Here is a 10499-nt window from a genome sequence, read left to right on the forward strand (position 1 = left end):
CAATACAGGGTGGGGGAGGCACACACCCAAAACAATGACTTGTTTCTTCTTACATGAAGAAGACTTACTGCTTGTAGGAAAGCTGACGGACAGGTCTCACTGAAGGACATATTATGTGCGTGAGGATGAAATAATGATCATTTCCGTGGAGCACTTCCCTTTAGGATTCACCCCTTAATTAAGAGGTGATAACAAAATACTATTATGAAGTTCATTAGATGGAGTGAAATGTTAAGATTTATCTTCAGTTTTATAATCTTTATTTTTTAATTGTTTTATTGAATCATCAATAAGGAATTTTAGACACCCAAGACTTTATTAAGGCCCAATCAGAGGTTATGTGGTAAGGTATTAAAAAGAACATTGGACTTTATCAGAAGATAAAGACCACGGACCGGATGGTTTTTGAGGTCCTTCGGTTGTTATTGGAGGAGCCCTGATGGTGTGTGTAGTGGTTACCCATGGGGCTGGGACCCGCAAGGTTGGCAGTTTGAAATCACCAGCAGCTCCTCTGAAGAAAGACTGGGTTTTTTCTACTCCCATAAACAGTTAGTCTCAGAAATCCATAGGGGTCACTATGAGTCACCATTGACTCAGTGGCAGTGAATTTGGTTCCATTTTTATTATTGCTAGCCGTCACGGAGTTAGTGCCGTACTCCTAGCAGCTCCATGCATAATGGAATTAAGGCATTGGGATCCATCAGCTGATTTTATGGAAGCAGATCACCAGTCTGCCATAGTCCAGAAGTGCCTCTGAACCCTGCTTAGGACAGGCAAGACTCCACTAGATTCAGGTACCGACTGTGATTGAGGTGCATTGGCTGGGAATCAAACCCAGATCGCCCATGAGAATTTTACCCCGGAACTGCCCCCTTTAAAGTCCTGTTAAAGTAATTCTATGACCATTGAACAACTCTTCCTCTTGTTTAATGATGATCCTTTTTCTTCTCCTTCTTCCCGGAAGAGATACATAAACCCTAAAGAGTACCTATGCAAGAGGGCTTCCTCAAACTGGTGGACATGTTTCATTATCTTTCAAGTTCAGTTTTCCATGAACTTTTGAAGTGCCCTCCTCCATATGGCGTTCATTATCTGAGGGGCTGTTGCTGTCGGGGCCACTGAGTCAGGGCTGAGCCCCCAAATTCAGTATGACATTTATTCTCTTGAACAAATATGCATCTTCTGACCAAATGTCAAACACATCCTCCCCTCCCTGGGTTGATGGAACAGGTGGTGTTGGGGAATTTGGCAAGGAGGTGATAGAAAGTGCTCCATCCTTCACTCAACAGATAGCTACCAAGCACCATCTGTGTGTCAGCTACAGCAGCCACACCGCCTTCATTGGTGAAAGCCATCAGATGAAAATTAGATGGTTTTAAAAAAAATAGAAACCAACTCACTGCCATCGAGCCGATGCCAATTTTTAACAAATCTTTAGGACAGGGTAGAGCTACTCCTGTGAATTTCCGAGACTGTAACTGTTTACAGGTGTAGAGCACCTCATCTTTTTCCTGAGAAGCGGCTGGTGGTTTTGAACTGCAGACTTTGCAGATAGTAGCTCAAAGGGCAACCACTGAGCCAGAGGATAGGTGAGCTAAATGTAACCCCTCTGACCTTGCTGCTGAGGAACATTTATCCTCACAACTCTGTCTCCTCAGGAAGGCCCCTCGGAAGAGCTCAGGTGGATTCTGACTGGAATTCAAGAGGGAGAGCCATCCATGTCAGCTTCACCAATACCCCCTCTTGTTTCTCAGGGAGACCTGATGGTGTTGGACTGCCAGCCACAAGGTAGGCAGTTGAAACACTGCAGGAGGCCAATGAGACTGTCCATCAAGATAGAAGGTCTCAGAAAGCCTGCCTAGGAGTTGAATTGACCTGATGCCAACAGGTTTTGTTTGGCTCTGTCTTTCTTTCAGTCTGTCTAAAACTCCAGTGCATGAAATAATTTGGTGGAAAGAGGGACTGGAGATAGAGAAACCTTTCCAGATTTGGAGATTGCTTCAGGTAAACAGGAGAAAGGTAACGAGGGGAACGGCAGCAGCGTTCCATGAGCCAGGGTCAGGTATAAAGGCCATTGTAGCAAGACAATCGGATGAAGCGACTTTGTGCCTCACGAAGAAGCCCTGGTGGTGCAGTGGTCAAAGTACTGGACGACCAACCCAAAAGTGCACCATTGGAACATACACGCTGCTCTGAGGGAAAGAGACCGGGCAGCTGTGAAGCCCTCGTGGCGTGGTTCAGCTCTGTCATCCAGGGTGCTCTGAGCTGGGGTTGACTAGACAGCAGTGGGTCTGGTGACTCACTCAGGGAACATGGTCAAAGAGAAGAAAGACTGAAAAGTACCTCTATTCGCAATTCAGGTTAGGAGGGAGGAGGTGGGATAGACAGGGGAGCTCTAAGAAACGCATTTTTATTTCTGTTCTTTGGGGGTGCCACATGGCAGTGCTTTGCAGATGTTACCTACTGCTCATGAGTGGTCTGGGTTGGATACTATGGGTCTGAGGGTCAGCAGCGTTCGCAGCCATGATAGCCGCCATAAAGGACAGTCACTATGAGAGAGAGTGCAGAGAGGTACTACACTGGCCCTGTAGGTGCTTCCTATTTTTCACTTTGTCATTGTGTTAGTCTGGGTAGATGAGAGAAACAAGTCCATGGATACACATATGTGCATAAGAAAGAAATTTCTATACAAGAGCAGTTGAACATTGAGAAGACATCCCAGCCCAGTCCAGATCAAGTCCATAAGTCTGATATCAGCCTCTATGTCCGATACCAATCTATAAAATCCTCTTCTGACGAAATACATGCAATGATGCTGAATGTAGAAGATCATAGGCCAGTGGGTAGAAAGTCTTTGGATCCAATGGCATTGGAAACATCTCAGCGCTAGCAGGGGTCTCTGCATGTCTTTTCCAGCACCCAGGGCTGCATCAGGGTGGGTCCATGTGTCTTGTCAGCTGCTATGTCTCCCGGGGTGTGAGCAGAGAGTTTCCCACCTTCAAGGAGGAAAATCCCCAAATTCCCAGAATCCTAAGAGGAAGGCTATGCCCACACAGAAGCCTCATTGGCTATGACCTGATTGACAGGCTAGACTCCACCCCTACATGTTTAATCCTTAAATTGACAATTATATAACTACCAAGGTCATTTCATTTGGTTTGTTTTTTGCTGATGTTTGACTGTATGAGCTTTTCAGTCCTATGTTTTGCAAAAGCATACATAAAAAATAGCAGGATGGAATGGAAATAGGAATAAGACAGACCACCCAAAACCCATGGATTGGTAAGCCAAACATGAGGAAAATAGTAAGACAGAAGTCCAGGTAAAAAGACATGTCACATACCTGAAAGATAATTAAATATTGTTGAAAGTTCCATGGACGGCAAAAGGACAATCAAATCTGTCTTGGATGAAGTACGGCCAGATTGCGCCTTAGAGGCAAGGATGGGAGACTTCGTCGTACATGCCTTATACATGTGGTCAGGAGAGACCAGTCCCTGGAGAAGGACATGAGGCTTGTTGGAAAGATGCAGGGTTTCATTCTGTTGTGCAGAGGATTGCTATGGGTCAAAGTCAACTCGATGGCACCTAACAACAACAATATGGTCAATAGAAATTTTATTAAGAACATTAATTTTTAAAATAAAAGTATTGCTACATTGATGGAAAGGGTGTGGGGGAGGATGGAAGCTGTTATAGAACAAATGCAAAATGCACTGACCGGAAGAACGTTCACCAGGCCTTTTCTGGGCACAGCACACAGAAGAGGGGAAGAACTGGCCAGGAAGGTGTTCACCTGGCTAGTGCATTTTGCACAATGCCCATCACTTGCCTGGTTAAAGGATTCAGAAGGTGAGAAAATAAAAATAGCATGAAGCTGTGCCTGATCTTGATATCCGTCCCATAGCTACCAGAAGAATGTATCCATCCAACAGAAACATGCTTTTCCCCTTCCTCTGATGTATCTGACTGATAATATGTTCCTAACCTGTTGTCCTCAGTAAGGCCTCTGAGGAGGCCAGAAGGACTATAGTCCAAGGTGAATTCTTTCTGGGTCCTGGTGAGCAATCTCCACGTGCCCCAGGCTCCCTCCCTCCTTGACTGTTTAACACCCACAACTCCCACCCATTTCCCACGTGCTTCCTCTCTTTTCTCTGTTGGGTTTCAGTTTGCAGTCTGCTGCAGAGCGAAGACAGTAGTTTAAGATGAAAGGTGATGTTTAAGGACAGGCCAGCATCTAAGAAGTGGACATCAGAGGGGAAGAGGGAATAACAGGAAATATGTTGCAGCTGAAACCAGAGGAGAGAATTTTAACAGTAAAAGAATCAGATGCTGGTGAGAGGTCCAAAGGGATCATTGGGTCGCCTGGATGGGCGGCATTGGCAGTGTCTGCAGGGTGGTGAGGGCACGGGCAGGCTGCCAACCTGGAGAGAGGAGACTGCAGAGAGCGAGGGAGGTGATGTGCTCCTCTCCTTCCAGAATTTTGATGGGGAAAGAATGGAGCGAGGAGGGCTGATTTTACAGGAAGACGTGCAGAGAACTCTCTTTGTAAGACGAGGAACGCTCGGGCGTATTATTTTTAGACTAAAGAGAAGTAGCTACTGGGGAGGAAAGGAGAAATGATTGAAGATGAGAGAACAAGAGCGAGGGAAGAGAACAAATGGATCAAGTCTCCAGAGAGCTGATTTCCATTGCATAATTCACTAAACAAATGTGGATTCATCTCTGTTCCGTTTCTAGCTCCTTCTGATGGGAAGTGTGATTTTTAGAAATACATTTGCAGAACCCCCCACGCCCTACACACATGCATACCAGCAACAGCCCAGTGTAGTCATTTGTAAATATATCTGTACTTGAGTAGTTTCTACCGGGAGCTAGCTGCTGATATGCTTCTCACCATGCTTGAGAGAGGGGGATGAATCCCTGGAAAGAGACAGGAATTGTTGCAGGCCATTTCTGCGGTGACAAAGCCCTGAGGGTGGTGAGCAGATATTCAGGATGAGTGGACTCCTTTTATTATGGATATACTGCCTGCTTAATTATGCTTAGCATTTCAAACATTATTAATTTTTAATTATTTGCATTTAATTATCTGCATTACTTAAGCATCCAAATTCCGCAGCTAATGTTCTTGATGAAATATTTACCAAACAATAACCCTCTTGGAGTGCTAGGAGCTCAGGGCTTTTGATTTGCAGCAAGACCTCCCTCCAGGAGGCCCTTGGCACACTGGTGTTCAGGGGGTGGCAGCACTGTGAGCTCATGGCTTTGGCAGCAGCAGCCATTTGTTCCAGGGACACTGTCAACACTAATGGGATGGATTACTCTGCTCCGCATTAGCGTCATCAGGTTGAGTGCCTGTGGGACACTCACGCCACCTCCTTCTCCATTTCTCTTCTGTGAAGTCTGGAAAACGCATTAACAGAGAGCCAGTTCTGGTGATCGGAAAGAGAAACAACATTATTTGTGGTTAAAGGCAGAGGCATGAAGAAAACTTACCATTGCTCCGGCAAGAAGAGATGGGCACTCACGTCACGGACCAACTAGCAAACTTTTCCTCAGCAAAATCAAGACCAAACATCAATGGGCATCAAACCCACTGAACAGCTAACTCCTTCCTACAGCCCCGACACAAAGAGATTCGAGCCCTGCCATTCTTCCTTCACCGGGGGCCCCATGGTCAATGAATCCCATGAATGGGATTCATTTGAGCTGGGTTTCCAGAGGTGGCCATGGAAAGGATTGTGCTACTCCACCTATCCTCACTAGTCTCCAGTTATACCATCCCTGAGTGGGTAGATTAATTGACCCTGGTAATAGAGTGGTTAAGCACTCCGCTACTCATCGGAAGGCGGGTTCTAACCCACCTGTAGCTAGCTCCACGGGAAGGTGGCCGTTTAAACTCACTGCGCAGCTATGCTAGACAGAGACGACTACTCCCTGCCAGAAAGGTGTAACAGTCTGCTGCTCTGGAGATTGCAACCTTCGAAGTCCCAGCGGGCACTCCCGCTCAGTATTATACAGTCGCTATGAGGTGCAGTCAATTGTATGGGGCTGGGTTTGGGGTCAATTCTATGGTGTGGGGCTGGGTACTGGTGATTACACTTTGGGCTGCAATATGAATGGTTGGCAATTCGAAACCATCAGCTGCTCTGAGGGAAAAAGACGGCGCTTTCTACTCCTGTAAAGAGTTACAGTCTAGGAAACCCACAGGGATGTGGGGGTGGCTATGAGTAGGCATGGACTTGATAGCAGATAGCTTGGATTTGGGGATGGGTGTGGTTTGGGTTACAGAGCCAGGAGTGGAGAGTGAGGGATTTTGAATTAGACCTTCCCCCGTCCCACAAATGTATACTGATCAGCCACCATGTCCCAGACACTGTGTAAGGCATCAGAGTTACAAAGACAAATAAGGACACGGTTGCTACCCTCATGCCTGGCCTTACATTCTTGATGTAACTCTTTCCAAGTTTGAATCATGACTTTGCACTTTATTAACTTCATCAGGTCTCATTTTCTGATCTATTAAATAGTACCTACCTCATAGAGGGTTGTTTACATTAGGTACAATGGAGCCCTTTTGTCTCTCAGCAACCTGTGTCACGCTGCAGAAGTGCCTTAGAGCGTTCTCTTGGTCATAAGCTTTGTGGAAGCAGACTGCCACCCTCTCTCCTCCGAGTAGTCTTTCCCTAGCAGAGCTGCTCAGCGAGTTCAAACCACCAACGTTTCCATTTGTAGCCAAGCACTTAATTATATGTGCTAACGAAGCACCGGTTAATTGGGATCATTAACTAAGAAAATGCACATACAACTCAGAAATCACAAGACTGGTACCTATCGCTAAGTACACTGAGGTGTAGGAGCTTAGTTATAGATGTACAATTTCACTGAAAACTTGCGTTTGGAACCTCACAACGTTAACATTTTAATTATGCGTATTAAATGAAAACTGTCATGACTAAGCACGGTCCCAGCTTCACAGTTCAAGTGGTAAGGTATATAAGATGTGACGGGAGGGGTGGCCTAATGTTCTAGAGGACAATGTCCTGAATTTAGGTAATGGATCAGACACACTCATGCAATACCTGGCATGAAACAAGTACTCGAGCAATTCTAGTTGTTGAAATGATCATTTTTAGGTCCTGAAGGCTTCATGTGACCTACGAAACGCATAATGGATATATGCCTGAGAGGTAAAGCCAACGTATTGGAGTACTGCCATGGTGCCTGGTACAAAAGATTAATAATCAATATTAGCTGTTATGCACACCAGTATATCTATGCACCCACATGTAAACACACAAGTGTGTGTGTGCACTTTTCTGATGGGCTGTTAAGCATATACTAAGCACACACGAACTGAAAGGAGCCATGGAAATGAGGGCTTAGATTCCCTCAGAAGGATAAAACTTGAAATGCCCACAATGGATGGCAGCTTACCCAGGTTAAGGGGAAATGGATTTTGTGGGGCTCCCAGAACAAGAGACCATGACTGGACAGCTTAGAAGAGCAGAAATGTGCTGTCTCTCAGTTCTGCAGGCTACAAGTTTTGAATCCAGGACATCAGCAGGGAAGTACCCTTTGTTCTAGAGGAAGATCTTTCCTTGTCTCTTCCAGGTCTGGTAGCCCCCGGGTATTTCCTGGTGCTCCATCATTTGTCACTGCATCTTCATAGACAAGCTTCTTCCCCCCATGCTTCCTTATATCTTTCTCCTCTTCGGTAAAGAGGCCCACTCAGATGAGAACAGACCCCAACCTAATTTAGTATGGCCTCATTTTAAGGAAACTTGTTCAAAGACCTGATTTCCAAACAAGGGCAAGTTCAAAGGTTCTGAGGTTTGAACTCATCTTGGGGAGCTCTATTTGCCCCGCAGCCCAGAACTAGAATAGGGTTTTACCTGTTTCTCTTCTAAGTACTACTCACCTGCAGTGACAGTGGGGTACAATGGCATCCACACGACAGTGAGAGAAGGCAAACATCTCCCATGTCTCCTTCCATGTCCACCTAGTTACATTGACATCCATGGCTCTCCACCTTTCTTACACTTGTTTGATCTCCCAATAAAAATAAAGCCCAAACACAAAAAGTCTGTGGACTGTTTACATTGGGCCAACGTAGCTGAGTTATCCCTGTGTTCCTCCACTGACACTTCAGTTTGGAGCCTCACAAATTAACAGTTACTATCCCTATTGTACCCAGCTCTAGTTAAACATCAGTTGGAGAGAAGATCTAAGTATGGTTGCAGTGACCAGCTATCAGGATTGGCAACTTTTTGAGCTTGGATTATGAGTCAGACACTTTGTAAGGTATTGTTCAGATAGGCCTGTGATATAATACCTGTGCATCTTCTTACATATCCAGCATTGTACTTTGCTGTTCACATGCATATGTAGCAGGGAGCAATTAGGAACATTCATAGGCGGCCTCTTCCTAAACCCCAACCTCTGCCATCCAGGCAATTCTGACTCACAAGATCCTTTGTAGGGTTTCTAAGGCTGCAAGTCTTGATGGCAGCAGATAGCGCCAACTTTCTCTAGCCCTTTGGGTGGCTCCTTTGAACGCAGGCCGGGGGTCAGCAGTCGATGCCTAATCGACATAGTTCATCCTGGGAGCAACCACCATCGCTGTCATAAGCACTGTAATCATGTACTTCTGTGTGAGGTAGTAACGCACAGAGCTCTGCTTCAGGACCAAAGACTGAACTGTGAGAACCTTTGCTTCCTCTCTTGCTCTGATGAATTGAATGGTGGTCCCCCAAAAGACGTATATGTGACCTTCTGTGGAAACAAAGTTTTTGCACGTGTAATCAAGTTATACATTTTGAGATGAAATCATCTTAGATTATCTGGGTGGGTCCTCAATCCAAGGGAAAATATTATTAGAAGACACAAAGTGCCAGGAAAGAGGAGACAGGCAGAGACCAAAGTGATGCAGCCACGGGCCATAGAACTCCTGAGGCCCCCGGAGCTAGGAAACAGCCAACACCCCAATTTCAGACTTCTGACCTCTAAACTGTGAGACAATGAATATCTGTCATTTAAAACCACCAAGTGTGTTCTCGTAGCTTGTTACAGAAGCTCTGGGACACTCACAGAGTTGGCAGGTGCACGTTCAGAGCTCTGGAGAGGGGCGACGCGAGCGTTCCAGAGCCACTAGATGGGAAAGTGACGAGCTGAGCCAGGAGGGAGCAGGGCTGCTTCCTGCATGAGTGCCATGCAAGGATGGAGCGGCCTGGCGACAAGATTCTGGAGGAAGTATTTACATATTCTTTACTCTGTTCCCTCATTGCTAAAGGATGGCACTTCTCTTGTTTTCTCACACATACTTTCATTTGTTTCCTCATGTGTATGGGGTGGAAGCATTTCCCCCACCCCCAAATTTCCTTTCTCTTTTAAGTCATATAAGAGTGGTTTGGACATCAGCCCCTATATTAGCAAGCAGTAGGCATCTTTTAAAAATGGTTTCTCTTATTAACTTGAAGCCCTCTGGGTGATGATGCACAAGGTCCCTGGGAGGCCCAGAAGATTCACACCGAGCTACTGACCGAAGCAGTGATGCTTTTGTCACCAGCCACTCCTGAGAAAAAGATGTGGCAGTCTGCTTCCGTGAATGTTGACCACTTTGGATGTCCTCTGGGACAGTTCTACTCTATCTCTTAGGGTTGCTGACGATCATGCTAACTTGACCATGTGCTTGCTTGGCTGAGAGTCTTCATGGGAGCAGGCTGCCACGTCTTTTCTACTATAGACCCTACTAAAGGGAAATAGATGAGGTCAAACCACCAACATTTTGGTTCGCAGCTGAGTGCTTGAAAACGGTTACACCAAAAGGGCTAACATGTGCTCTCACTCACGTACATGTACATATATCAATCTCTACATATACAAGCAGATGATAGGTAGATAGATCTCTCTCTTGGGAGAACCCTGACTGATACTGGTTAGGATAGTCATTTACTATTCAAGGTACCAACTATTACTCTCCAAAATAATTGGAGCAGTTTATATTCTTGACACCAGAATTTGAGAGCCTCTCGAGGAATACTGATTAACATTTCTGCATTCATTCATTTTGTTATTATAATATATTTCTGTATTTATTCATTTTGTCATTTGGAGGCGTTTATTAAGCCTTTTATGAACCAGGCATTGTGCTGGGCATTAGAAGCCCAGTGGTGCATAGAACACGATGGTGCCCTCCTGGAATGCTCAGCATTGCCATTCATCTTCTGGGTTTTGGCAGGCTCTCACCTTGGTCCTGCCTACTGAGATCCCTTTGGACTCTTAATTTTTAATTGCTTTTCCTCTTGGACCCTACTCTCTCTCATCATCAATCAGAGCAACTTCGACTCTTGGCCTAGAAATGGATGAGATCTTCCATAAGGTCTCTGTGAAACGTGATATGATGCATCTGGAAGAATTAGTCGGGCCTCTCTTCCCCCACAGCCACCGAAATGTATGCCAAGGTCTGTGGAGAATTTAACTTGAAGCCCCTTTGC

At 45.6% G+C, this 10499-nt stretch overlaps 1 protein-coding gene across 2 annotated transcripts in view; it reads left to right on the plus strand.

The window, feature by feature from the left end:
- The window catches only part of ST6GALNAC5 (ST6 N-acetylgalactosaminide alpha-2,6-sialyltransferase 5), a 212752-nt gene that overhangs the window by 74477 nt on the left and 127776 nt on the right, over window positions 1–10499 (plus strand). The gene's annotated exons all lie outside the window — the stretch shown is intronic.

The sequence above is a fragment of the Tenrec ecaudatus genome, chromosome 1, assembly GCF_050624435.1.
Source record: "Tenrec ecaudatus isolate mTenEca1 chromosome 1, mTenEca1.hap1, whole genome shotgun sequence".
NCBI lineage: Eukaryota > Metazoa > Chordata > Mammalia > Afrosoricida > Tenrecidae > Tenrec > Tenrec ecaudatus.